This window comes from Staurois parvus, unplaced genomic scaffold (assembly GCF_062004578.1).
Source record: "Staurois parvus isolate SC_StPar_1 unplaced genomic scaffold, SC_StPar_1.0 ptg000757l, whole genome shotgun sequence".
NCBI classification, from domain to species: Eukaryota; Metazoa; Chordata; class Amphibia; order Anura; family Ranidae; genus Staurois; species Staurois parvus.
Genome location: NW_028318553.1, coordinates 1,451,791 through 1,477,638, shown reverse-complemented (window position 1 = coordinate 1,477,638; position 25,848 = coordinate 1,451,791). Strand labels below are relative to the sequence as shown.

General features: G+C 44.1%; 1 protein-coding gene across 1 annotated transcript in view; it reads left to right on the top strand.

The window, feature by feature from the left end:
- The first annotated feature begins 347 nt into the window (after positions 1-347).
- Positions 348-25,848, top strand: part of SETD5 (SET domain containing 5) — a 91,367-nt gene continuing 65,866 nt past the window's right edge. The window contains exon 1 of the mRNA XM_089654345.1: positions 348-416. The gene's annotated coding sequence lies outside the window, so the exon portion shown is untranslated. The remainder of the gene's footprint in view (positions 417-25,848) is intronic.

Below are 25,848 nucleotides of genomic sequence, written 5' to 3'. Positions count from 1 at the left end.
GTGTTTTTTTTTTTTTTTTTCCTCGGTATATTTCAGTCCCACACACACACTGCCTTGTGATATGAAAGTATATCTTGGTAGTAGGAGAGAATCCATGGAAGGGAGGGTGTGACATTGCTGTGGAGAAAACCTTAATATGTAAATTCACAAGACAACACCAGTTGCCACGTTAATGCTGGGTAATGTGTGATGTAAAACTGATATACTTGTCATCTGTGTTTATGGAAAGCTTTTGGTGTACATACATACATAGCCTGGCCTTGTAAACTACATAGTGATGCTCCAATTGAGTATTATGATGGGGTGATTTTTTTTTTTTTTTTGTGTAATCTGTCATTTTCTTCTTTTCAGCAGACTGCCCGAGGACGCTGGGAGAAGTGATTACTGGGACCTCACGGCCACAGGCCAGTCTAAAGGTAAGTAAGAGATATATACATCTATTACTTATCGAGATTTGTTTTTGTGTGTATAGGTATGTATAGACCGCTATCCCCAAATATATAGATACATTTTATATGTTTAAAGGTGCTAAGAACTTCAAACAGGTCAATACATCTTCTCCTTCTGGAATGAGATGTTCTGTCTAATTGAGCTGAACTGATGGTGTGAATCCTCTGTGGGAAGATTCGGGGGTCAATAGCTTTCTCCCGGCTGCACCAAGGTGTCTGATAAATCGTATCACCTCCTGGGGACAGGATGAAGGAGGCAGGCCAGCCTCCTCTGCCATTAGCACAGGCCGACTAGCTGTGATGTAAATTTGGCTATTGATTGAGAAGAGAGCCCAGAGGTGAGGACGTGCCTGCCTTGGTACTGCCGGGAGTCTTGCAGCAGAGTGCCAGCTGTGGACAGACGGAGAGGAGGGGAGATCAATACGGCACAAGTGATTCGCTGTGTTCTCCAGCAGACAGAAGGAATATCTCTGTGCATGGTGGATAACCCTAAATGTAGCCTAGTGGCGGGACAGATTTTCATTCATTCTCTCTATCGTCTCTAAAGATAAATAAAAACTCTCTCTCTCTCTCTCTCTCTCTCTCTCTCTCTCTCTCTCTCTCTCTCTCTCTCTCTAATTTATTTTTAGAGACGATAGAATCAATATATATATATAAAAAATCTATATCTCTATGTCCTCCAGAAAGTATTCAGACCCTTCACTTTTTTCAATTTTGATATGTTGCATCCTGATAGTTTTTTTACTTTTATTTTTCTCATTAATCTGCACCCAGTTCTACATAATGACAAAGTGAAAACAGAATATTAGAAATTTTTGCAAATTTATAAAAAAAAAACCACTGAAGTATCAAGTTGGACAAAGTATTCAGACCCTTTGTAACACACTTGAAAGTTTAACTCGGATGCCTCCCATTTCTCATGTCTGAGATGTTTCTACACCTTGATTGGAGTCCAGCTGTAGTAATTGTAAATTGGTTGGACATGATTTGGAAAGGCACACACCTCTCTATAAAAGGCCTCACAGCTGACAATGCGTACTGTATCAGACTAAAAGCCATGAAGTCAAATAAATGGCCTGCAAAGCTTAGAGACAGGATTGTTTCAAGGCACAGATCTGGGGATGGCTACAAAAATATTTCTGCTGCATTGAAGGTTCCAAGATTACAGTGGCATCCCTAATTCTCAAATGGAAGATGTTTGGCTTAACCAGGACTCTTCCAAGAGCTGGTCACCCGGCCAAACTGAGCAATTGGGGAGAAGGACCTTAGTAAGAGGTGACCAATATGTGATGGTCGCTCTGACTGAGCTCTAGAGATCCTGTGTGGAGATGGGGCAAAGTTCCAGAAGGGCAACCATCACTGCAGCCCTCCACCAATCTGGGCTTTATGGCAGAGTGGCTAGACGGAAGCATCTCCTTGGTGCCAATCACATATAAACACATCAGTGTCTGTTTCTAGTTAAAGCCGCTGTTGAGATTGGATAATGCAGATTTATAGATAACATGCAAAATATCTGTCATGCTTGGAGATGAGTTGCGATAAATACTTTCTGCCCTTGTCTGCCAGTTCGGCTTCCACTGCAACCCATAAAAGCAATCAAAGGCACCACAGGGCAGTCCAATATGGGCAACATAGGTTTCAGTCATCCCAGCCTTCAAGAATAGGTTCACCTTCAGAACATGTTGAACTTTCCTCCCATGTTTAAGGTGGAACATGTTCCAGCTCCTGCAGTCAGCTCCGTTGCTGATGGCCTGTAGTTCTGAGTGAAGGATTCTGGTGAGTGCTCTGGTAGTCCATTGATTCTTCCTGCTCTCGGATAACTGCGTCCCTACGAGTTACGGGAAGACAGCTATGCTGAGAGTGTGAAGGAGCCTGAGATTGCACCTGCGATCTGCTGATTGTGGATGCAATGCTCTGCAGACTCTGTCAAGAAGAAGAAAGGCACATTGTTGGTTTTTTTTTTTTTTTTTTTAACCTGCAGCAAGATGTGCATTTATTTGAAAAGGTGAACTTTCAACATTCTCAAATTTCTGGTCAGGAAATTGCACCCAGCTGCCACTCGTGGGTTGGAATGGCGCTCTTCAGAGATGGTAAGCTCATTCAGCACATTAGTCTCTCCCAACAGTGCCTTCTAATGGCTGCTGGGAAATACTATACCGCACAGGCTGTGCCAGCACAGTTCCATGATAGTTGTGCTGCAACCTGTAGTTCTCAGCAGCCTGTGTACTACCTACTGCTTGTCTTTGTGCATGTGCCGCTTGGGCAATGTAAGACTGGTAGGAGTCTTTCAGTACTTTAGTAGGAGTTTTTCAGTACTTTGGTATGAGCCAGAGAAACCCTAGGATCAGCTTGCAGCCAACTATCCAGTGTTTATATCTGTTTCTTCTGTGAACTCACCAATAAAGGACTGGATTTTACTGAAAATGAGTGTGAATATATGGTGTGAACTATAGTTTTATCTATATTGTATGAAGATTTAGCAGATAGTCTTTAAGTTTTTGGGTTTTTTTTTCCTTTTTTTGCACATTTGAATTCCTTTTGAGCAGTGTTTGCACCTAAGCTGGCCACAATGCAGATTTGGAAAAACCTGAAAATTATGCATGACCATATTGTAGCAACATGCACATGTGTAAGCCAGAAAAAAAAAAATAAAAAAAAATGGGGGCCATGTGTCTGAGCCATGTTCCCATGTGTCTGAATCATAAACTAATGCCGGCCATAGACAGTGCGAAAATCGTTTTTTTTTTTTTTTTTCCTCCCCCGGCTGAAAAATTGGCCGGTTTTCGACCCGTTAGTGGGTTAATTGGTCAACTGTTCTTCAGGTTTTTTGCACAGTTTATTTATTGGTCATGTTTGAAAATTTGCGGCCGATTTTGACGATCGACCGATTTTTCCTGGCAATGATGGGCAAATCGGCCGATCGTTTACCGATAAAAAAAAAATCCGCCCATGAGCCGTGACCTGCAAGAGACAGAAGTTAAGGGGTGAACTTTATGATTTAGTCATCTGACTTTTTTTTTTTTTTTTACACCGTTGGTAATGTTGGCCGACCAATCGACCGATTTCTTTTGTTCCCTCCCCCCCCCGGCATAAGGCACGTATCCCATGATGTAGCGGGGGATTCTCCTGTTAGTTGTGGTGTTGGCATGAAGCAGCAGGAGGAGTTGATGTAGCTGTGAACTTTGAAGTGTTGGGTACTTTACCTTTTTTGCTCTTAAATCACATAAAAGCTGACGCTGGTTAGTGGTCAAAATCAGCAATTGACTTTACCGTTGCCTAAAAAGCGCATCCAAACATAGGCAGAAAGAGGTCTGATATCCCTTCTCAGAGCACAACGTGACCAATGGTCTGCCATGGTAAGATGCTAAGCATGTATGTTACTGTATTTTATCCTGAGACAGAAGTGGAAGTTTCCAGGATTGCATCCCACTGCTGTTTAATCTGAGCTCACTACCTGTTAGCCTGTAGGCCAGAATTAGGCAGAGTATACACCAGCGTACGCAGTGCCATGAGGATTAATGGCACCCCCACAGGTCTACTGCATTTTTTTTTTTTTTTTGTGGGTGGTTGCGGCTGATGGAACAGAAGTGGTCCCGCAGTGGCAATCACCCACACACGTGAACCTTGTCTGAGGCTGTTCATACATTATACAATATTCTTCAATTTCCTTTACCCTAGGTTCACCACTAAGCGTTTTCTGCAGCGGTTTGCGGAAACGCACAGCAGTTCATTTAACATGATTTCCTATGGGACAGATTCACATCCCTGCATTTTCACCTAGTGCATTTTTTGCAATGAGTCAGGGACTTTTTTTAGAATGCAAAATGTTAGACTTCAATGGGAACATTGCAGAAAAGCATGTATTGTGTTTTTGTTGCGGGTTTGCAATGTTTTTGATGTGTTTTACATTTTAAAATCTGCCTAGCAACAAGGAAAAAAAAATAAAAAATGGAAAACTCAATGCAGAAATGCATCAAACGCAACCTGCATAGGTGTGAACCTGGACTTAGATTTACTTTCAACTATGTAGTGTAAGGGCCTGCCTGATTGCATACAAATTGAAAGTGTTTAGGGTTGCACTTATAGTTTTGGTAAATATAAAGGAAAATTGTACCAAAAAAAAAATTGTGTAATGTATGGGCAGCCTTAGATTTATCACCGGTTACCAAGCAGTGACTGGGTTATAAATATTTGCACAGCTCAGGCCTCATTTGATTTCCAGGGTCTCGGAGTTTATGCAGTTTTTTTTTTTTCTGCTATGCCTGGTGTGTGTATATACTTCAAGTATTATGTTGCAAGATGGTGGTTTTATTTGACTACACTACTTTCTTCAGTGTATGTTTTACTAGTATATTTACATACATTGGAATCCGTTTTCCATTAGAAGATTATTTTATAGATTCATATTGTGATTCGTCATGAATATGTATGCATCAATCCCGGAGCCGAGTCTTCTCATATCCAACGAGTTCCACGCACTTGTGGGTTCTGTACCAGTCCCTGTTACATGTAGATTTCGTGGTACTCCGCTCAGTCAGATACCCTGTGAGCTAAGGCAGACCTTTGTACAATAGAATTTAGGTTGGGCCTCATTATGGTGGACATTTTTATTTAAAAGAAAAAGTGTGTATGTATATAAGGTGTGTGTATGTGTGTATGTATGTATGTATGTATGTGTATATAGAGATATATAGAGATAGATAGAGATAGTGTATCCTAGATTGTAAGCTCCCAGGATCAGGCCCTCCTAACACTCTTGTATTGGACTGAATTGTTGCTGTTTTGTCTCCCGTTATATTGTAAAGCGCTGAGCAAATTGTTGGCGCTATATAAATCCTGTATAATAATAATCGTGTGTGTGTGTATATATGTGTATATATATGTGTATATATGTGTGTGTGTGTGTGTGTGTATATATATTTATCTATCTATCTCTGCAGTTTATCTGCCATGGCATTCAGGTGCAGTAATGCAGCAACAGGGGCAGAATATTGTATAGTGATTTAGTCTAATGGAGCTCTGTATTCCTCACGTCTCATGTCCCTCATTTGTACTTGTATAGCTGGATATTATCTAAGGAATAATCAATTTACAGCTCAGACTGCAAAAGTGTATTATAGTATTGCTATGCTGTTCAGTCAGTCGCAGCCTAGTGTTTGTCAGCAGGGGTCTCCTGCATGGCTTTTATGTTAGTCATTGTGTCTGCATAAATGTTACAACCGTCAACCCTACCCATGGCATGTGTTGTACTTCTGCACGGATTGTAGTGTGATTTATCCAGTGCCACAGCAGAAACCTCTTGTGTGACATTCTATGAAGATGTGATGGTTTGTGTTGTTGCAGAGGCTCAGCACATTCATGCCGTGTCTTGTGCTTACACTGCAGCACTTCTCTGTGCATTGCTGCAGCCAGGCAATGTTACAACATTGAACCCTTTCCATGACGTGTTGTACCTATGCCCTTTTGGTGGCATCTATCCTGTACCACAGTGTAAAACCTCTTCTATCACTTCCTATGTAAATGGTGTGTTTATGTTGCTGCTGGGGGCTGGGGCATTTATGTGTTCCTTGTTCTGACACTCCAGAGCATGTTAGTTTCAGGAAGTTTACAGGTTGCTTACATACGCTGTAATCCTTGTGCATGTCCTGTTTTATGTTGTGATTCTGTATTAACAATTCAGTAGAAGCCTCATAACACCATTTATTGTCTTATGTACAAATAGTTGAGACGACGACGACTGCTACTTTTCTGACTGCTAATACGATTGGTGACTTCAAAGTCTAATGGACATCCCTGCCCCCTATATCCCGTCCCCCTGTATCCCTGTCCCCCTGTATCCCTGTCCCCCTGTATCCCTGTCCCCCTGTATCCCTGTCCCCCTGTATCCCTGTCCCCCTCGTATCCCTGTCCCCCTCGTATCCCTGTCCCCCCCGTATCCCTGGATCCCCCGTATCCCTGGATCCCCCGTATCCCTGGATCCCCCGTATCCCTGGATCCCCGTCCCCTGGATCCCTAGATCCCTGTCCCCTGGATCCCTATACTCCCTGCTGCTACAAATGCTGGAGAGGACACCAGTTCCAAAGGGATTGGTTCAGAACACCAAGCACCCCACTGCTTAAGCTGGCCATAGATGGATCGAACCTTGGCCGGTTCAGCAGGGACTGGCAGATTTGATCCATCTATGGGCAGGTTGCTTCTTGCCAAAGTCGAACCAGCGATGGACTTGGGTACAACCAGCATGTCTGATTTTTAGCATGCGATTGGCAGCAGTTAGCGGTAATCGCTGTGTTCTCTCAGCAGGGACAGCTCACCACCACCTCCCCCATCCCCTTCCCCGCCGGAAAACACAATAGCTCCACAGTGTCCGCGTTGATGGGGGAATTAAGCAACTTTTGTTGCAGGAAAGAAAATCGCATCATCTCTAGCCTGCCTTAGTCTTTTTGGCTGCTGTAGGTGATTGGTGCCTTTATGTAACAGCTGCCCCACCATGATATAAATGTGGAGTATGTTGGCTGCTATTCTTGCACAGTGAAAGAACAAAGGTCTTTAGATATTTTTATATGGTAAGCTTGTCTGGCATTCATCTACAGTGTTGTAGGCCGTGAGTGGTCACTATGTGGGTGCTTATGGAGCCGACCCTTCTTTTCTATGTGCTAATATACTGTATGGAGTGTGGATATATATCTCCAAAATAGCTGGGACCCAAGTCTGCACATTCTGCTGAGGCCTTACAATTTCATTTTGCAATTAAGACTTCTTACAGGATTTTCTTAAGTAGATAAGCAAAAATTTGTATCTCTCATGCAGTATATACGCATACAGTGGATATAAAAAGTCTACACACCCCTGTTAAAATGTCAGGTTTCTGTGATGTAAAAAAATGAGACAAGATAAATCATTTCAGAACTTTTTCCACCTTTTAGGGGTCGTTCACACTTGACTGTTTTTCCAACTCTTGCCAAACGCCCCTATAGCGTTTGACAAGCGTTGGTCCGGTGTTTGTGGAGCGTTTTTAACGCTCCGCAAACGCCGCATGTGTGGTTTAGCGGCGGTTGCTAGACGCTTGCCAAGTGTTAAAATCGCCCCACAAACTCCTATAATGAAGTTTGAATGGTGTTAACGCTCCGCAAACGCCTCGCAACCGCGTCGCAACCGCCGACCGTTTGCAGAGCGGCACCATAGACTTGAATAGGAGACTTCAACTCCCCCTGATCCAACCAGAGGCGTCCGTTTTGCCGCGACGCTAATGCTTCCGTTTGAACAGCACCATGTGCTGCAATGTGCAGAATTTTCCCAGACGTTTGGGAAGCGTTTTTACCATTTCCCAAACTCCTGTCTGCCGCTTGCTAACAAGGCTAGTGTGAACGTAGCATTAATGTGTCCTATAAACACAACTCAATTGCAAAAAAAACTATCTTTTAGTGGTGGGAAGTAAACATAAACTATAATAATGTGGTTGCATAAGTGTGCACACCCTCTTATAACTGGGGATGTAGCTGCATTCAGAATTAAGCAATCACATTCAAAATCTTAAATAGGAGTTAGTACATTTAACCTGCCATCATTTAAAGTGCCTCTGATTAACCCCAAATAAAGTTCAGCTGTTCTAGTAGGCCTTTCCTGACATTTTCTTAGTCACATCCTACAGCAAAAGCCATGGTCCGCAGAGAGCTTCAAAAGTATTAGAGGAATCTCAATGTTAAGGTATCATTCAGAAGGGTAAAAAAGAATTCCCAAGGCATTAGATATACCATGGAACACAGTGAAGACAGTCATCAAGTGGAGAAAATATGGCGCAACAGTAATATTACCAAGCACTGGATGTCCCTCCAAAATTGATGAAAAGACGAGAAAACTAGTTTGGGAGGCTGCCAAGAGGCCTAAAGCAACATTAAAGGAGCTGCAGGAATATCTGGCAAGTACTTACTTTGTGGTACATGTGACAGCAACCTCCCGTGTTCTTCATATGTCTGGGCTATGGGGTAGAGTGGCAAGATGGAAGCCTTTTCTTACAAAGCAAAAGATCCAAGCTCGGCTAAATTTTGCAAAAACACATCTGAAGTCCCCCAAAAGTATGTGGGAAAATGTGCTCTGGTCTGATGAAACCAAGGTTGAACATGGTTGGCCATAATTCCAAAAGATATGTTTGGCGTAAAAAAAACCCACTGCACATCACCAAAAGAACACCATACCCACAGTGAAGCATGGTGGCGGCAGCATCATGCTTTGGGGCTGTTATTCTTCAGCTGGAACTGGGGCCTTAGTCAAGGTAGAGGGAATTATGAACTGTTAACATTGGCACAAAACCTTTAGGCTTCTGTTAGAAAGCTGAACATGAAGAGGAACTTCATCTTTCTGCATAACAACGCATACATCCAAATCGACAAAGGAATGGCTTCACCAGAAGAAGATGAAAGTTTTGGAATGGCCCAGCCAGAGCCCAGACCTGAATCCGATCGAAAATCTGTGTGATGATCTGAAGAGTGCTGTGCACAGGAGATGCCCTCGCAATCTAACAGATTTGGAGTGTTTTTGCAAGGAAGAGTGGGCAAATATTGCCGAGTCAGGATGTGCCATGCTGATAGACTCATCCCCAAAGACTGAGTGCTGAAATAAAATCAGCAAAGTAAGGGTGTGCACACTTATGCAGCCCTATTTTCGTTATTTTTACTTCCCTCCACCTAAAAGATTTGTTTGTTGTTCAACTGAGTTGTACAGTTTATAGGTTACATTAAAGGTGGAGAAAGTTCTGATTTTTTTTTTTTTTTTTACTTCACAGAAACTTGACATTTTAACAGGGGTGTGTAGACTTTTTATATCCACTGTAGCTGTATGTAAAAAAAAAAAGAAATAGACTCCATAAATGTCTTACTCCCCACTTACTGTGAGTTGCAGATTAGGGGGCCTTTGTATGTCCGTAGTTGACCAAGTCTGGTCCTATTGTTGGACTATAAATTTCCTCATTGAATCAGTCCTTTTAAATTTCATACGGGCTTAAGCTGGCCATAGATGGATCGAATATTGCCCGGTTCAGTAGGGATCGATCCATTTTTGGGCAGGCTGGTTGTACTGAAGTCGATCAGTCGACTTCAGTATGACCAGCCTGTTAGATTTTTTCTTTTACATGCGATCACTGCCGGTGGTTACAGCCACCAGCCGTGATCATTGTGTTCTGTCTGTGGGGACGACATCCTGCCAGTAGATTATGCTGCAGAAGTGATTCCTCCATCAACTCTAACTGTGTTGATGGGAGAATCGAGCAATTTTGTTTCCTGCAACCCATGATTGCAGGAAAGGAACATTTTTTACTTTCAATGTTTTGCTTTAGTCCTTATGTGTATTTTGGCTGTATATGCAAGTTTTCCAGTATGGTATCGACTTTTCTTTTTAGGACTCCTGTCTTTTTTGTTTTAGATCACTGTTATGCCCCGTACACACTATAAGAAAATCGTCCGAAAATATTCGTACGAGGACCGATCGTCCGATAATCGGATCGTTAGTACACAGCTTTTGAGAGCCGATCACAACAATTCGTACGACAATATCCGAAGGGACAAGCGCAAAAATGTTTCTCATACGATTTTCATTTAATCAGTACAGTAGTCGTCTGAAAATACAATACAAATACAACACAATACATGACATCACTTTCGAAAATCTTTTCTTTCATAGGAGAATTTTCGTATCTTTAGTAACCTTTTCACTTTCGATGTGAGGCTAGCAGCGAACACAAACGGGCGATCGTTCGTCCGATATTCTCATCGTGTGTACGGGGCATTAGGTTTATGCATTCAGGGCCATCTATTCCCAACCATGGCGCCTCCTGCATGGAGTTTGCATGGTCTCCCTGTGCCTGCATGGGTTTCCTCCAGGTACTCCGGTTTCCTCCCACACTCCAAAGACATGCTGGTAGGTTAATTGGCTCCTGTCTAAATTGTCCCTAGTATATGTATGTATGAATGTGAGTTAGGGAGCTTAGATTGTACACCCCTTGAGGGTCAGGGACTGATGTGAATGTACAATATATATGTAAAGTGCTGCGTAAATTGATGGCGCTATATAAGTACCTGTAATAAATCTATAATATTTATGGTTAGCTCTTTGGGAGGAAAGTTCTCTAGATTTTTATCGCTCCTAATGTGGTAAATTCTCACCTATTCCCTCGCGCTGTCCTGTAAGACAGACCTGTGTACTGGTAACTATTTCAAGGAGTCTTTCACGACAGCAGTTGTACAGCCCTTCTGTTGTGGGGTTCCCCCCCCCCCCTCTAAGCCCCCCCCCCCCCATTTTTATGTTTTGCTTCAGATTATTTCTTTGTTTCTTGTCTCTTAGGCCTAGTTCACACTGGCATTGAAATGAGGCGTTTGAGGGGCGTTCTTAACGGTCTTCAAGCGCCTATGCAAATGATTCTATGGACAGCACACAGTGTTGTTCACATTATCAAAACATGAAGAGTCAGTCACGTCCTTTCAAAATTGAAGCCTCATGTTGAGTCTGGAGGAGTTTGAAGCCTTTCAATGCCTCCCATTCAAGTCTGTTCCGACGCTCCACAAACGCGCTTGCAGGCGTTTGCGGGGTGTTTTCAGTGCAATTGCGGCACGTCAATACCATTTGAGTTTTTTTATTATTATTATACAGGATTTATTATTATACAGGATCTATGGTGCCAACAGTTTGCTCAGCGCTTTACAATATAATGGGAGGCAATACAGCAATAATACAGTTCAATACAAGAGGGAAAGGAGGGCCCTGATCCTGGGAGCTTACAATCTAGGAGATATTATAGGCCTTTGTGGGGCAGTTTTAAAGCTCTTATAATATGCCTCTATACCACGCATAGGGCTTTTGGGGAGCGTTTTTAATGCTTGTAAAACGCCTTTACTGAAGCTCATTAACGCCTGCCTAATGCCCATACAAATGCTACAGGGGCGTTTTTTGAAGAGTTTGAAATTTAGTCAAGTGTGAACAAGCGCTCACTGACCAGTTTGGTCCTATTGGGCCTCATTTACAGTTGTGGATTGCATTTTTAACACCCCCTTTACCGCTCCCCCTTATGCCGCAAAGGCAGTGAAAGGGGGGATTACATATGTCAGTCTATCGCATTTAGTGGGCAATCTCACCTAATATTTATTTATTATTTATTTCGGGTACTTGTATAGCGCCGTCAATTTACGCAGCGCTCCTATATATTGTACATTCACATCAGTCCCTAACCCTCAAGGGGCGTACAATCTAAAGTCCCTAACTTACATTCATACATACACATACTGGGGACAATTTAGACAGGAGACAATTCACCTACCAGCATGTCTTTGGAGTGTGGGAGGAAAGCGGAGTTCCCGGAGGAAACCCACGCAGGCACAGGGAGAACATGCAAACACCAGGCAGGTGGTGCCATGGCTGGGATATGAATATGACACATTCTTTTGAATGAGAATGCCCTGAAACTGCGATGTGCTGGGTTCAGGGAGCAATGTTCATGTAAACTAGCCCTAAGTGTTTTTGGTGTTTCTTGCTCCTTTTAGAGGAGGTGCCTATCTCTTGATCTAGCCTGGAAGACTAATTTCTTGACTTTGCATCCATTTGTATTGTTTTTTCTGGTCTAATCCGCTTCTTGGTTTAAAACAATAGCTTGTTTTTCTTATTCTGGAGTTCTTCAAGCCATTTTCTTTTGTTGCCTTGTCACTCCGGTGGAGGCATCTGGCCATTTCCTAGTGCAAAACAGGATTCCTGAAGGAGGCTTACCGATTCATATGGAAATAGTGACCATCAGTCATGCTTGAGCGATGACATTGATTTTCAATGAATCGATGAGCCGCTTTCCCTGGAATATTGATGCAGACCATGAAATGGAAAATGGATTCCTCTGCTACACTCAGATTGCATGTCCATCTCGGCCTCTAAATCTAAAGGGCCGGTTAAAACCTAGTTTTGGAAAGACTCATGAACAGCTACAATTTATATTCAGAAAATGAAAATTATTTGAACTTTTGTATGTAATACAGATTTTTAAATCTGTGCAGCTGTCTTCATTAAGGATACAGGTTTGTCCAGGACCACGTATCTCTCATGTATGTGTTTACATGAAAGAAAAGAAAAAAAAAAATTTTTTTTATCTTTTTTTTTTTTTTTTACATTTTGTGTTTGCTCCTGTAACTGGGTATGTTGGGAATTATAGCTCCACGACAGCTGGTGGGCTGGAGTTGTCTGTAGTCATCTGTACTTATACAATGCATCACATGGGAACCGCAAGTGTCTGTAATCTTTCCTTGCTTCAAGTAGACCTGTTTGGAGTCATGGGATACTGCCTGCTAATCTCCTTATGAATATGCTCAGCCTCTACCATCCTCTGGCTTGAATGTTTTGAGTCATTGACCCGAAACAAGAACGCAAATTGGAAGTTCTGCCTCCACTTGATTTGCGCTTGCTCCAGATTTGTGACCCCACCCCCCCTTCATGGCAGTACTACTTATTATAATACAGTATTTATATAGCGCTAAAAGGTTTGCTCAGCGCTGTACATTATAGTGGGGGACAGAACATGAGACAATACAGTAACAAAACATGAGGGGTTCGAGGGCCCTGCTCTTTCGAGCTTACAATCTAGGAGGGAGGGGATGGTGGCACAGGAGGACATAGCTGTGGAGGATGGAGTGGTAGGAAGAGTGAAGGAGATCGGCTGTGAGGTGAGGGTGGGGTAGGCTTCCCTGAAGAAATGGGTTTTCAAAGGTGAGGAGGGAAGGTGACAGTCTGATGGATTGGGGTAGTGAGTTCAGAGGATGGGTGAAGTCCTGCAGTCGGGCGTGGGAGGTGGAGGCCAGGGAGCTAGAAAGTAGGAGGTCTTGTGAGGAGCGAAGAGTACGGGTTGGGTGGTATTTGGGTATCAGGTCGGTGATGTAGTTTGGGGCAGCGTTGTGAATGGCTTTGTATGTCAGTGTTAGTAGTTTGAATTTAATGCGTTGGGCAATCGGGAGCCAGTGGAGGGAATGACAGAGGGGGGTGGAGCCAGTGGAGGGAATGATAGAGGGGGGTGGCAGATACGGAGCGGTTGGTAAGGTGGATGAGTCTGGCCGCTGAGTTCAGGATAGACTGAAGCGGGACTTAAGGTTCTATTGTGATCCTGAAGTCTCACAGCAAACATAATTTTCAGATGAATTGGAGTTTTGATTAGCAGCACTGAGTGTCAAACTTTTCTCTGTAAATGTTGACACCAGCCTTTTTTGTTTTTCCCCCCTTGAATTAAATAATCCCCTCCACTGATAACACTCTCCTTAAGTTGAGATGGCCATAAGTTATACAGTTTTCTTCAGTTTCCTTTATATTTACTTTCAACTGTGTAGTGCAAGGGGCTGCATGATTGCATACAAATTGAATGTGTTTAGGGCTGACCCCATATTATGTATTTTATTTATTTCAGGTACTTTTATAGCATCGTCCATTTACACAGCGCTTTACATATATATTGTACATTCACATCAGTCCCTGACCCTCAAGGGGCGTACAATCTAAGGTCCTTAACTCACATTCATACATACACATATTAGGGCAAATTTGGACAGATCCAATTAAAGTGGTTGTAAAGGCTCAAGGTTTTTTACCTTCATGCATTCTTTGCATGAAAGTACAAAAACCTGTCTGCAGCCCCCTCAGACTTGCCTGAGCCCCGTCGCAAACCAGCTATGTGCCTTGGATACCCCAGGTCTCTGCCGCCTCTTTGGCTGGGACAGCAAGCGGGAGCCATTGGCTCCTATTGCTGTCAATCACAGCCAGTCAGCCAATGACAGGATGCGGGACCAAGCCGCGACTCCGTGTGTGAATGGACACACGGAGCAGTGAGTGCCCCCATAGTAAGCTTCTTGCTATGGGGGCACCCGACAGGTGGAGCCAGATGCTCTGGTGGGGGACCAGAGAAGGGAGGATTCTCTGTGCAAAAGCACTGCACAGACCAGGTAAGTATAACCTTTCACTTACTAGCATGTCTTTGTAGTGTGGGAGGAAACGGAGTACTTGGAGCAAACCCACGCAGGCAGAGGGATAACATGCAAACTCAAGACAGGTAGTGCCATGGTTGGGATTTGAACTAACGAGCCTAGTGCTGCCAGGCAGAAGTGCTAACCACTTAGCCACTGTGCTGTCCACAGCTGCTACCCCTTTTGGTAAATCTAAAAAAAAATTGTACAAGAAAACGTCTCTTTTGATATCAAGTCTGGCCATACATTATACAATCTGCTGGTTCATCGCAGTGGCCTTTCTTTTTATAGTCCAGGTACAATTTTAACAAACTACTTTGACATTGGCAACTCACCTATTAGGTCAAGCTATCCAATTGCATATCAGGCACATGGTAGTTCTATGGGCTGACATGTATCAGATGGGCAGTTTGTTCCTGGACACAATGCTGCAGAGGCATTGATAGTCACCTTAGTATTTACAAAGGCCCCACTGATGAATGTAGCCTCTTGGCATTCTGGTATGGCACACTCCTTGCTGGCAGAGGCTCATATTTTCTGTTGAGTCTTAATGGCCCCAAATATAGTAGTTAAATAAAATATCCATGTTCACGATCTCATTGACTGCGTGAGGAAGTGGTTCTTTAGAGAGATTTTTATTTTACATTTTAAATTTAAACGCTCGTCTGTATTTTTCCTTCAAAAAAAAAAAAAGTTTATTACAGCATTCTGTGTGTGGAAGAAAATCACGAGGATATGCTTGTTGAAAGCCAATATTTTATAGGAGTTGAAAACTTCGGAATGCTTATAAAAGCAGATCCCACAACTAAATTGCACAGCAGTATTGGGCGGTATGGTCTATAGTATATAGGATTCATTCTTTTCTCCCAAAGGATCATTTAACAGGAACTGATTTCTCTGGAAGCTGTGCCTACAAGGCCAAAGGAACCCTTGCCAGTGTTGCCTGCTGGCTCACTACATCTGATCTTTTCCCTATTACTGACTTACCCTGTTGTGTCTGTGTGCAGGTGGCCATCTTGATAGAGGCAAGACTTTGCTTCCTCATGTCAGAGCCTTCAGCAAGGACAACAGTGAGCAGCACTGTAGTGGTAGTAAGAGACAGCAGTGCCTTAGATCTCACCTTCCAGATATACAACCTTCAGGCTGTAGGCACCCTCGCATACCAAGGATGACACTAGTTTCAGGAGGAATTCAGACAAAAGTCAAGTTTTCAGTGTACTGCTTAGACTTGTTTAACATTACATTAAAAGAAAAGTGTGGGATTGCATTTTTTTTTGTAGGTGGATGCAGCATCAGTCCCCCTACCAGCAATAAGGGTGAGAACTCGCATGACTGCTGAGTTCTCGCAGCCACTCTGAGCAGAGAGCGGTGGCTGTCATATGAGTGAGTGCCACTCAGTTTGTCTCTAAAAAGAATGTACTGTATTTTTCGCTCCATAAGACGCACCTAGGTTTTAGAGGAGGGAAAAAAGAAGAAATATTCTGAACCAATGGATTGCAGATATAGTACCGGAGATGACCAGAGACTGCAGATGTACTACAGGAGATGACCAGAGACTGCGGATGTACTACAGGAGATGACCAGAGACTGCGGATGTAGTACCGGAGATGACCAGAAACTGCGGATGTAGTACCGGAGATGACCAGAGACTGCGGATGTAGTACCGGAGATGACCAGAGACTGCGGATGTAGTACCGGAGATGACCAGAGACTGCGGATGTAGTACCGGAGATGACCAGAGACTGCGGATGTAGTACCGGAGATGACCAGAGACTGCGGATGTAGTACCGGAGATGACCAGAGACTGCGGATGTAGTACCGGAGATGACCAGAGACTGCGGATGTAGTACCGGAGATGACCAGAGACTGCGGATGTAGTACCGGAGATGACCAGAGACTGCGGATGTAGTACCGGAGATGACCAGAGACTGCGGATGTAGTACCGGAGATGACCAGAGACTGCGGATGTAGTACCGGAGATGGCCAGGGACTGCGCACCTAGCACAGGAAATGGCCAGGGACTGCGCACCTAGCACAGGAGATGGCCAGGGACTGCGCACCTAGCACAGGAGATGGCCAGGGACTGCGCACCTAGCACAGGAGATGGCCAGGGACTGCGCACCTAGCACAGGAGATGGCCAGGGACTGCGCACCTAGCACAGGAGATGGCCAGGGACTGCGCACCTAGCACAGGAGATGGCCAGGGACTGCGCACCTAGCACAGGAGATGGCCAGGGACTGCGCACCTAGCACAGGAGATGGCCAGGGACTGCGCACCTAGCACAGGAGATGGCCAGGGACTGCGCACCTAGCACAGGAGATGGCCAGGGACTGCGCACCTAGCACAGGAGATGGCCAGGGACTGCGCACCTAGCACAGGAGATGGCCAGGGACTGCGCACCTAGCACAGGAGATGGCCAGGGACTGCGCACCTAGCACAGGAGATGGCCGGAGACTGCAGACCTTTGGCTCCCACTTCCGCAGAGTTGTCTTCCCTCCCCATCTTCTGGGACATGTGCCAGGTCCCAGAAGACTGCCGGACCATTCGAAAAGCGCAGCACTTCTTGCCCATGTGCAATGGGCACCCGGCTGTGATCCCGCAAGCTGGGTGCCCACACTAAAGATGCCGGCGCCAGGGAGAGAAGACGGTGAGGACACCGCTGGACTAAGGAACAGGTAGGACCGAGGAGCAGGTTCTGCTGCACAGAAGAGCCAAGCGGCTACCAGGCCAGCCGCTCCATATTCGCTTTATAAGACGCACCAACATTTTCCCCTTGTTTTTTTTTGGGGGGGGGGGGGGTGTAGAGTGCATCTTATGGAGCGAAAAATCCAGTAATTATAAATACCTTAAAGTTTATATATCTCCTATGCACCTCCATCCCTATTAAATACAAGTCAATGTTTGTTTTTGGAGTGATGGCCACGATTTGTCAGTCTGCAGAGTTGTAGGCCTGGAATTTATTTCACTATGCAGTCCTATGGGATAGGTAAATTACATCAGTGTGTGCATCCTTTTACAAATCATTTGGCAGGAAAAACTGATTCCGCTGTGTAATGCCTGTACGTGATTGGCTGGAGTTGCACTTTAAGTAATTTTAGCTTTCCTAGTGGAAAAATGATGCATTCTTGTACCATTCACCATAGAGCCTGCCTGGAGAAGACACATGGTGAAGCTTTCCTCTGGTTACTATGTGTTAAATGCGATCCCTTTGTCGGCGTACACAAACCATGAACCTCTTGTAAGCAGGCGGTAGCACATGCGCCTCGTTCCCAGTGGTTGGAAATATCTCCGGAATACTCGGGCATGCTGTAGCTTGTTTGGTTTTTGCCGTAGACCAGGCTTGTGTCCTGCACATTGTTTGTGCTAAGCTTTCAGCATTCCCTGATCAGAAGCATTTCCTTCAGACATGAACATTGTCCTAGTTATGACATCAGCGTCTCCAAACAGAATTAGCCATCCATTTCTTATCTGAAAGGAAATGACACCGAAAATGGCCTAGCTGAGTCTTCTGCTACCGATAGTGCAATGTTTGTAGAAGCGCCTCTTGTGTAGAACACTGGACTAATGGCAAATGTAAATCTGCACTCCTTTCAGTGTAAACACGATTACATTTTTATATTGCCTGAGAACATGCTTCATCTCATAGCAACCGATCAGATGCTAGCTTCTCTACCTTGTCCTGGAAAATTAAGGGCTACAATCTGTTTTGTTTGGGGGAAAGGTACATTTTTTTATGTGCAAATATTGGGGGAATGCCAGTTGTCAAAAAAAAACCCTGTTTATCCACTGCCCCCCCGTGCAAATCTCTGGAATAATTTCAAGCAGCGGCTCTTTCCCTCCTCATGGGCAGTGGGAGCCATTGTCAATCACAGCTAGTGAGGAAGCAGGGGGTGGGGCTAAGCCATGCTTTGTTTTATGGACACAGAGCGGGGCTCGGGAACGAGCACACACAAGTGCCCCCATAGCAAGTGGCTTGTTATGGGGACACTCAGCAGGAGGGAGGAACCAGGAGCGCTGGAAAGGGACCTGAGCAGCAGAAGACAGGGATGTTCTGTACAAAGTCATTGCACAGAGCAGGGTAAGTAAAACCTGTTTGAGATAGTAGTGGGTGTTGTGTATGCGTGTGTGTGTGTATATATGTGTATATATATAATCTCTATCACGCCTTGACTATTGTAACTCCCTCCTCATTGGCCGACCTCATCGCAGGCTATCCCCACTCCAGTCCATCATGAATGCTGCTGCCAGACTCATCCACCTTACTAACCGTTCTGTATCTGCCACCCCTCTCTGCCAATCCCTCCACTGGTCTCCATTCAGTGTCCTCCACCCCTCTCTGCCAATCCCTCCATTGGCTTCCAATTGCCCAACGGATAAAATTCCTAACACGAACACTGACGTACAAAGCTGTTCATAACACTGCCCCCAACTACATCACCGACCTTGTCTCTAAATACCACCCAAACCGTACTCTCCACTCTTCGCAAGACCTCCTGCTCTCTTGTCTCCTCCTCCCATGCTCGTCTCCAGGATTTCTCAGGGGCTTCACCCATCCTCTGGAACTCCCTATCCCAAGCTATCAGGCTATCGCCTACCCTGCTCACTTTTAGGCGCACGCTGAAAACTCATCCCTTCTGGAAGCCTACCCCGGCAAACAACTGGAATCCCCTACATGGGGTTCTTTCTGGTGGTGGTCCCACTATTCCAAAATGTGGTGCTCGCTTTTATGGGCTCCTCATCAAACTGGCTGCAGTGTGTGTTTTGCTTTGGGCTTTTAGTTTGAAGTCACCTCTTGGGACTTGGAAGGGTGTAAATGGTTTTTATGTAATCTTTAGTGCTTGTGTTGCAGTATAAATATTGAAAATTAATTTAGAAAAATTGGACAGAAATCCAAGACACTTTTTATTTTTTTGGTAACTCTTAAGAGTAAAGCTAAATTGACTGCATTCTTATTAACATTATGGATAGCAAATGATGATTTCCCCCCCTATCCCACCTATTATCCTGTAATTTCGTGTGGGATCCTTGGCAGCCATAAACCATTATAGTCCAGGCTGATACAGTGATTGTAAATGCTTTTTTTTAATTCAGGTTTATTCTTACCTGTATTTATGGAATTAGAATGGCCCCGTACTGCTGCCTGAGTCCACCGATGTTGGTGCTCCTGGCTCCTCCCTTGATCCATATGCCCCCATAGGAAGTTGCTTTCTATGGGGGCTCTCGTGCAAGCTCACCCCCCACAGAGGGACTCTGCTCTGCCCCCCAAAAATCACTGCCTTTGACAGCAGCAGAAGCGACGGGCCCCATCATCTTGCAAAGCCTGTGGGACCAGAAATTGAAGGGGGAGAGGAGCTGCAACGGGCACAGTGCTGGATCAAATGAGGGCTCAGGTAAGTATAAGGGGGTTGAGTGGGGATACTGATGCATAAAAATATTTTTTGCCTTTAATACAAGGAATGCATTAAAGTTAAAAAAATATTTTGGCTTTATAACCACTTTAAAGCTGAACTACAGGTTACTGTGAATTTAAACCTTTGTCCCTATTGGAAGATTGACTGACTTTTATTTTTGGTGATCAAGATAATTTAAAGAGTAATTGTCCCCAACTTGGAGACACAGCAATAAAAACCTGACAGTGCCTCTAACTCCTAAAAAAAAAAACAAAAAAACAAAAAAAAACCCACAAAACTAAAAAACATTTTAAAGGATAGGCTACCCTGTGGAATGTAACCCTTACACCACTCACCTTGGCCCATGGCTTACTTAGCCAAAGCAATTACAGTCAAACACTGCTTCAGTTATAACATGTTTGGACGTGACCCCATTTTTTTTTTTTCGTCAACACCAAGTTTATCACACAATATCCGATGAACAATGAGGCCTAGATTCCTGTGGGCAAACCGGTTTATAGATTTATAGTTGCAACACAACAAAATGTGCGTCCTGCTGATTTAGAACATGTTCCTCTTTCTCTGGGTAGATTTTTTTTTTTTTTTAATGCTTTGGTTAAGTGTCATGTTGGAGGCAAAAGGTGTTTGGCAAATGTTTGCTTTGTGTCCAGTTTTAAAGAGAGCAGTTCATCCATGCAAGGTAACATTGTTTTTGTGGCAGTTGTATTAATGTGACAAAATGGAAGGGATGATTTCAATGAAATAACAAAGAACCTGCCACTTTTCCTTTAAAATGATTTTGTTGCAGACTGCAGCAGAAGGAGAGAGACTTCATGATGGGGATATGCTGAGCTGGGATGTCTGGTGGAAAGAGGCCTTTTCTGGGGTCCCTGAGAGTCGTCGGTGGCTTTGTCAGAATTCTAATCCTTTTAGGTTTTTTTCAGTGAGCTAGAACAAAAAGATTACTCCATTTTTCTACAATGTGGATAGAATAATTTTCCTACATACGTTGTACCTGCTTATCGGCAGCATCCTCTCTGTAGCCGTGTACAGTCCAGAATTTACATAGATTTTCTGAGCTTCCAGGGGCAGGGCTCTGACCACACACACACAGCGGAGTGTAATCTGAGACCTGAGTGGAGGGAATGGATCCCCCTACACCACAATCTCAGAGAAAAATGCATAGCTATGTGACAACATGGTTAAGGGGACCCCTCCGCAACCATTGCATCCAGTCACTTGTTGGTTTTTATCTTTTTGGAACATAAGCACGTAATTCCTAGCTGTGTTTATGCCCAGCTTGGTGTGTTCTGGCTCCCGGTTTTGCTTTCTCTTTAACCACTTCCCGACCGGCCGTTGTATATAAACGGCCGGACGGTGGCACTGCAGGGTCGGGTGGCCGTCTATAAACGGCCTCCCCGGAGCGCGCAGCACCGCGATCCGGTGCCCGCTGTGTCCTCCGGACACAGTGAAACACCGATCGTCGGACGGGACCTCTGTACGAGGTCCCGATCATGTGATCACTGATTGGCCAATCAGTGATCACATGCAAAGTAGTAAGCAAGATGTCACTTGTGACATCATTGCTTACTATGTGTGAAATCTGTGAATGATCACAGAGGTCACATGGTACAAGGCTATTCACAAAAGCCTTGTACCATGTGACAAGCTGTGACCAATCACAGCTCACTCTGTATTTCTCAATGAGTGCAGGAATGCACACAGAGAGAAAGAGAAATGATTGCTTTTACATCCTATATGGGTGTAAAAGCAATCAGTGTAAAAAAAAAACAAAAAACTTTATCACCCCTCACAAGAAGTACAGTCACCATGGTGACACTGTACTGCTATTGTGACAGTATGTAAAAATAATAAATAAATAAAAAATAATATAAAAAAATAAAATAAAAATGTTAAAAATTATAATTTTTGCTTATAAACTAATTTGGATTTTTTTTTTTTTTTACTAAAAAGATAACGGAATAAATTTTGGCTAAGATTTATGATGAAATATTATTTATTTGCAAAATTTTATAAAAAAAACCACTTTTTAAAAATTTTTTTGGACATTTCATTTACATAGCAAAAAAAATACAAATCCCAGCGGTGAATAAATACCACCAAAATAAAGCTTTATCTATCTAAAAAAAATGGTAAAAAATTCATTTGGGTACAGTGTTGCATGACCGCGCAATTGTCATTCAAAGTGTGATAGCGCTAAAAGCTGAAAATTGCCCTGGTCAGGAAGGGGGTAAAAGTGTCCGGTCTGGAAGTGGTTAATGTAAATCTCCAGCAATGGAAGTGATGTCCATTGTAACTGTCATGGCAGCCATGCAGACCTGGCAACCTGAACACAACAATCTCATCACCACAGATCCAAAGGAGCTTTAAAACGGATGTATTTGCATCTGCCAAAATCTTGGTGTACTAGTAGCACTGACCCTTTAAGGGTTGTTTTGTTTTTTTTTTTGGATATTAGATTTGTATTGGGCAAACAGAAGGGAAAACTGGTGCCTTCCTACCATATTTCAGACTTATTATATAGTCTGTGTTTTTGTCACAGCAGTCTGGGTAGTAATTTGAGCATGCAGCCACAAATCCCTGTGGTAAAATCCAGTTGACTAAAAATATAACCCCTGCCCCCCCCTTTGTGTTTTTTTGTTTTTTTAAACAATGAAAATGGAATTTAATGAATAAAAATCTCTCTAGATAGAACCCATGTGACATATTCAGGCCCCAGAGTTTACCTCACTTTTTAATGCTACATCTCAGAATCTGAAGCGATAAGCCTGCCTGGGTCTCTTCGGTATTGTTGTCTCAGTATAGATTAAGATGCATGTATAGAGAGGTAGCCTAAAGGGGAAAATAAAATGAATTTAAACCAATTTTATTTTTTTAAATTTCAGGAGGGGCCAGTTTGAGTATTGCCTATAGGCCCCCATAGAGCGAGAGATATAGATAGGTATCCATATTCTTTCATGGCTCTTTTTGTGCTGTTGCTGTGAGGAGCAGGGCTTTGCTTCCTCATGTAACGGCTGCCTGTTTGATGACTGGAGACTGATGATCACAAAGCAGCAGGAGAGATGAAAAAACAGATTCCTATGGAAAATAAAGCAGAGGAGATCCTTGTAGGACCTCAGGTACAACCTCTTCAGCAAGGAGAGGACCATGAGCAGTACAAAATGGACACTACCAAATCTCACATCAGAGCCATCAGTGCCTTAGATCAGCCTTTCTCAACCAGGTTGCCTTGAGGTTTCTTCAGGGGTGCCTTGGCAAAATGTCTCAAAATTGCCCAAAACCTGTATACAAGCCAGCCGGTGGAACAAGCCTGCCTTTTAGTTACAAAAAGCCACAGGTTTTCATTGTGGACCATTACGACCTTCTAGCCGCCAGCGTCCTGACAACCAATTACATCATCAGTTGATGAGGATGTCAGTTTCCTGCACAGCATCCTAGTTTTACCCTCCCCTGCCCCTCTCCTTCAGTGCTGGGGTCACATTAGCTGAGTGATGGAGAAAAACTGAGGGAGGAGAGAAACAATGGAATACTAGTCAGTACCAGTGTGCAAAAGTGTATTTGCTTTGGAAGAATAAATCGCCTCTGATCAGGGGCGGACCGACAACTTATGGGGCCCCCGGGCAATAGGGGATCATGGGGCCCCTGTGTCCTTGCCCAAACTCAAAAAAAGCCTATGAAAAAGGTACCAGGGGCATCTCATGGGGCCCCCTACTGACCCCGGACCCTCGGGCAGGACCCGAATTTCCAAATGGTCAGTCCGCCCCTGCCTCTGATGTTGGGTGACCTATGTGGATATTGCTGAGGTATATAAAACTATTAGAATAGTTTTTCACATTTAGAATGGGGTGCCTCAAGACCGTCCATAATTTTAAAGGGTGCCTCGGGAGTGTCCATAATTTTAAAGGGTGCCTCGGGACTGTCCATAATTTTACAGGGTGCCTCGGGACTGTCCATAATTTTACAGGGTGCCTCGGGACTGTCCATAATTTTACAGGGTGCCTCGGGACTGTCCATAATTTTACAGGGTGCCTCGGGACTGTCCATAATTTTACAGGGTGCCTCGGGACTGTCCATAATTTTACAGGGTGCCTCAAGACTGTCCATAATTTTACAGGGTGCCTCAAGACTGTCCATAATTTTACAGGGTGCCTCAAGACTGTCCATAATTTTACAGGGTGCCTCAAGACTGTCCATAATTTTACAGGGTGCCTCAAGACTGTCCATAATTTTACAGGGTGCCTCAAGACTGTCCATGATTTTACAGGGTGCCTCAAGACTGTCCATGATTTTACAGGGTGCCTCAAGACTGTCCATGATTTTACAGGGGGCCTCAAGACTGTCCATGATTTTACAGGGTGCCTCGGGACTGTCCATGATTTTACAGGGTGCCTCGGGACTGTCCATAATTTTAAAGGGTGCCTCAAGACTGTCCATAATTTTAAAGGGTGCCTCAAGACTGTCCATAATTTTACAGGGTGCCTCAAGACTGTCCATAATTTTAAAGGGTGCCTCGGGACTGTCCATAATTTTAAAGGGTGCCTCGGGACTGTCCATAATTTTAAAGGGTGCCTCGGGACTGTCCATAATTTTACAGGGTGCCTCAAGACTGTCCATAATTTTACAGGGTGCCTCAAGACTGTCCATAATTTTACAGGGTGCCTCAAGACTGTCCATAATTTTAAAGGGTGCCTCGGGACTGTCCATAATTTTAAAGGGTGCCTTGACTGAAAGAAGGTTGAAAAACACTGCCTTAGATGAGCTTGCACTGCGGTTATATTGCTTTACAGATTAGCGATCCTTTCCTAGTGAGAACCTGCCGGCGATAGGATGGCTTTAGAGGACATATGCAGGCAGTGCAACGCATTTGCTTGCAAGTGTTTGCTAGCTGGATGAGTGAGGCATGGCTTTCTCACAACTTAATTTTTAAGCATTTGCCAAATCCAGGGAGGGAATGCCACATAGAAAGCAGGTAAATGTTCTCACTGCATTTTCTAGCAATCCTGTCACTGGCAAATTCTCTTGCGACGGAATCCTAAGAATGATGTTTAGCCTTAGGTTACAGAGCAAGGTGTCTACGCGCAGAGTGCGCATGATTTTTCAGGAGCAATTTAAAACGAAACGTAGATTTATTTATTTATTTTTTTTGGGTAGCTGCTTGGTACAATTACCATATGTACCATATAAGATGACGCATCCTCACTAGACTTCAGGTCCACTTTAAGACCGAGGAGGATTTCACCTAATAGGTATCAGCACAAGGGACACATCCTACTTTGGCTGTAAGGGCTCGTTCACACTTGACTGTTTTTCCAACTCTTGCCAAACACCCCTATAGCGTTGGTCTGGCATTTTCAGAGCGTTTTTAACGCTTTGCAAACGCCACATGCATGGTTTAGCGGCGGTTGCTAGGCGTTTGCCAAGCATTAAAAACGCCCCACAAATGCCTATAATGAAGTTTGGTGTTACCGCTCCGCAAACGCCGGCCGGGCATTTGCGGAGCAGCACCATAGACTTGAATAGGAGGCTTCAACTCCTCCTGACTCGACCAGAGGCATCCGTTTTGCCGCGACGCTAACGCTCCCGCTTGAACAGCACTATGCGCTGCAATGTGCAGAATTTTCCCAGGCGTTTGGGAAACGGTAAAAACGCTTCCCAAACGCCTGTCTGCCGCTTGCTAACAAGGCTAGTGTGAACGTAGGCTAAGTTATACCTCTTGTGCTGATTTTAGTTTATTTTGGCTGCACCTCCGCTGTAATTGAAAGTGGGTAAGGGTCTGGTTTAAAAATTTTTTAGCACCCTTGATGATGAAAGTGTAAATATATACAGCCACTGGTGTCGGCCCTGTATTACGGTCTATTGTGAGGATTGAATAGTATCCGGTTAAGGGGGTAGTACACCTTTTGCTGCCTGTTGGGGAAATGGGGGAAAGCTCTGTAGCAGGTGACCTGCTATGCCAGGTGATCGATGACCTGCTATCCTATAAAGAATTGGCGCACAAACCCACAATTTCTGGATTA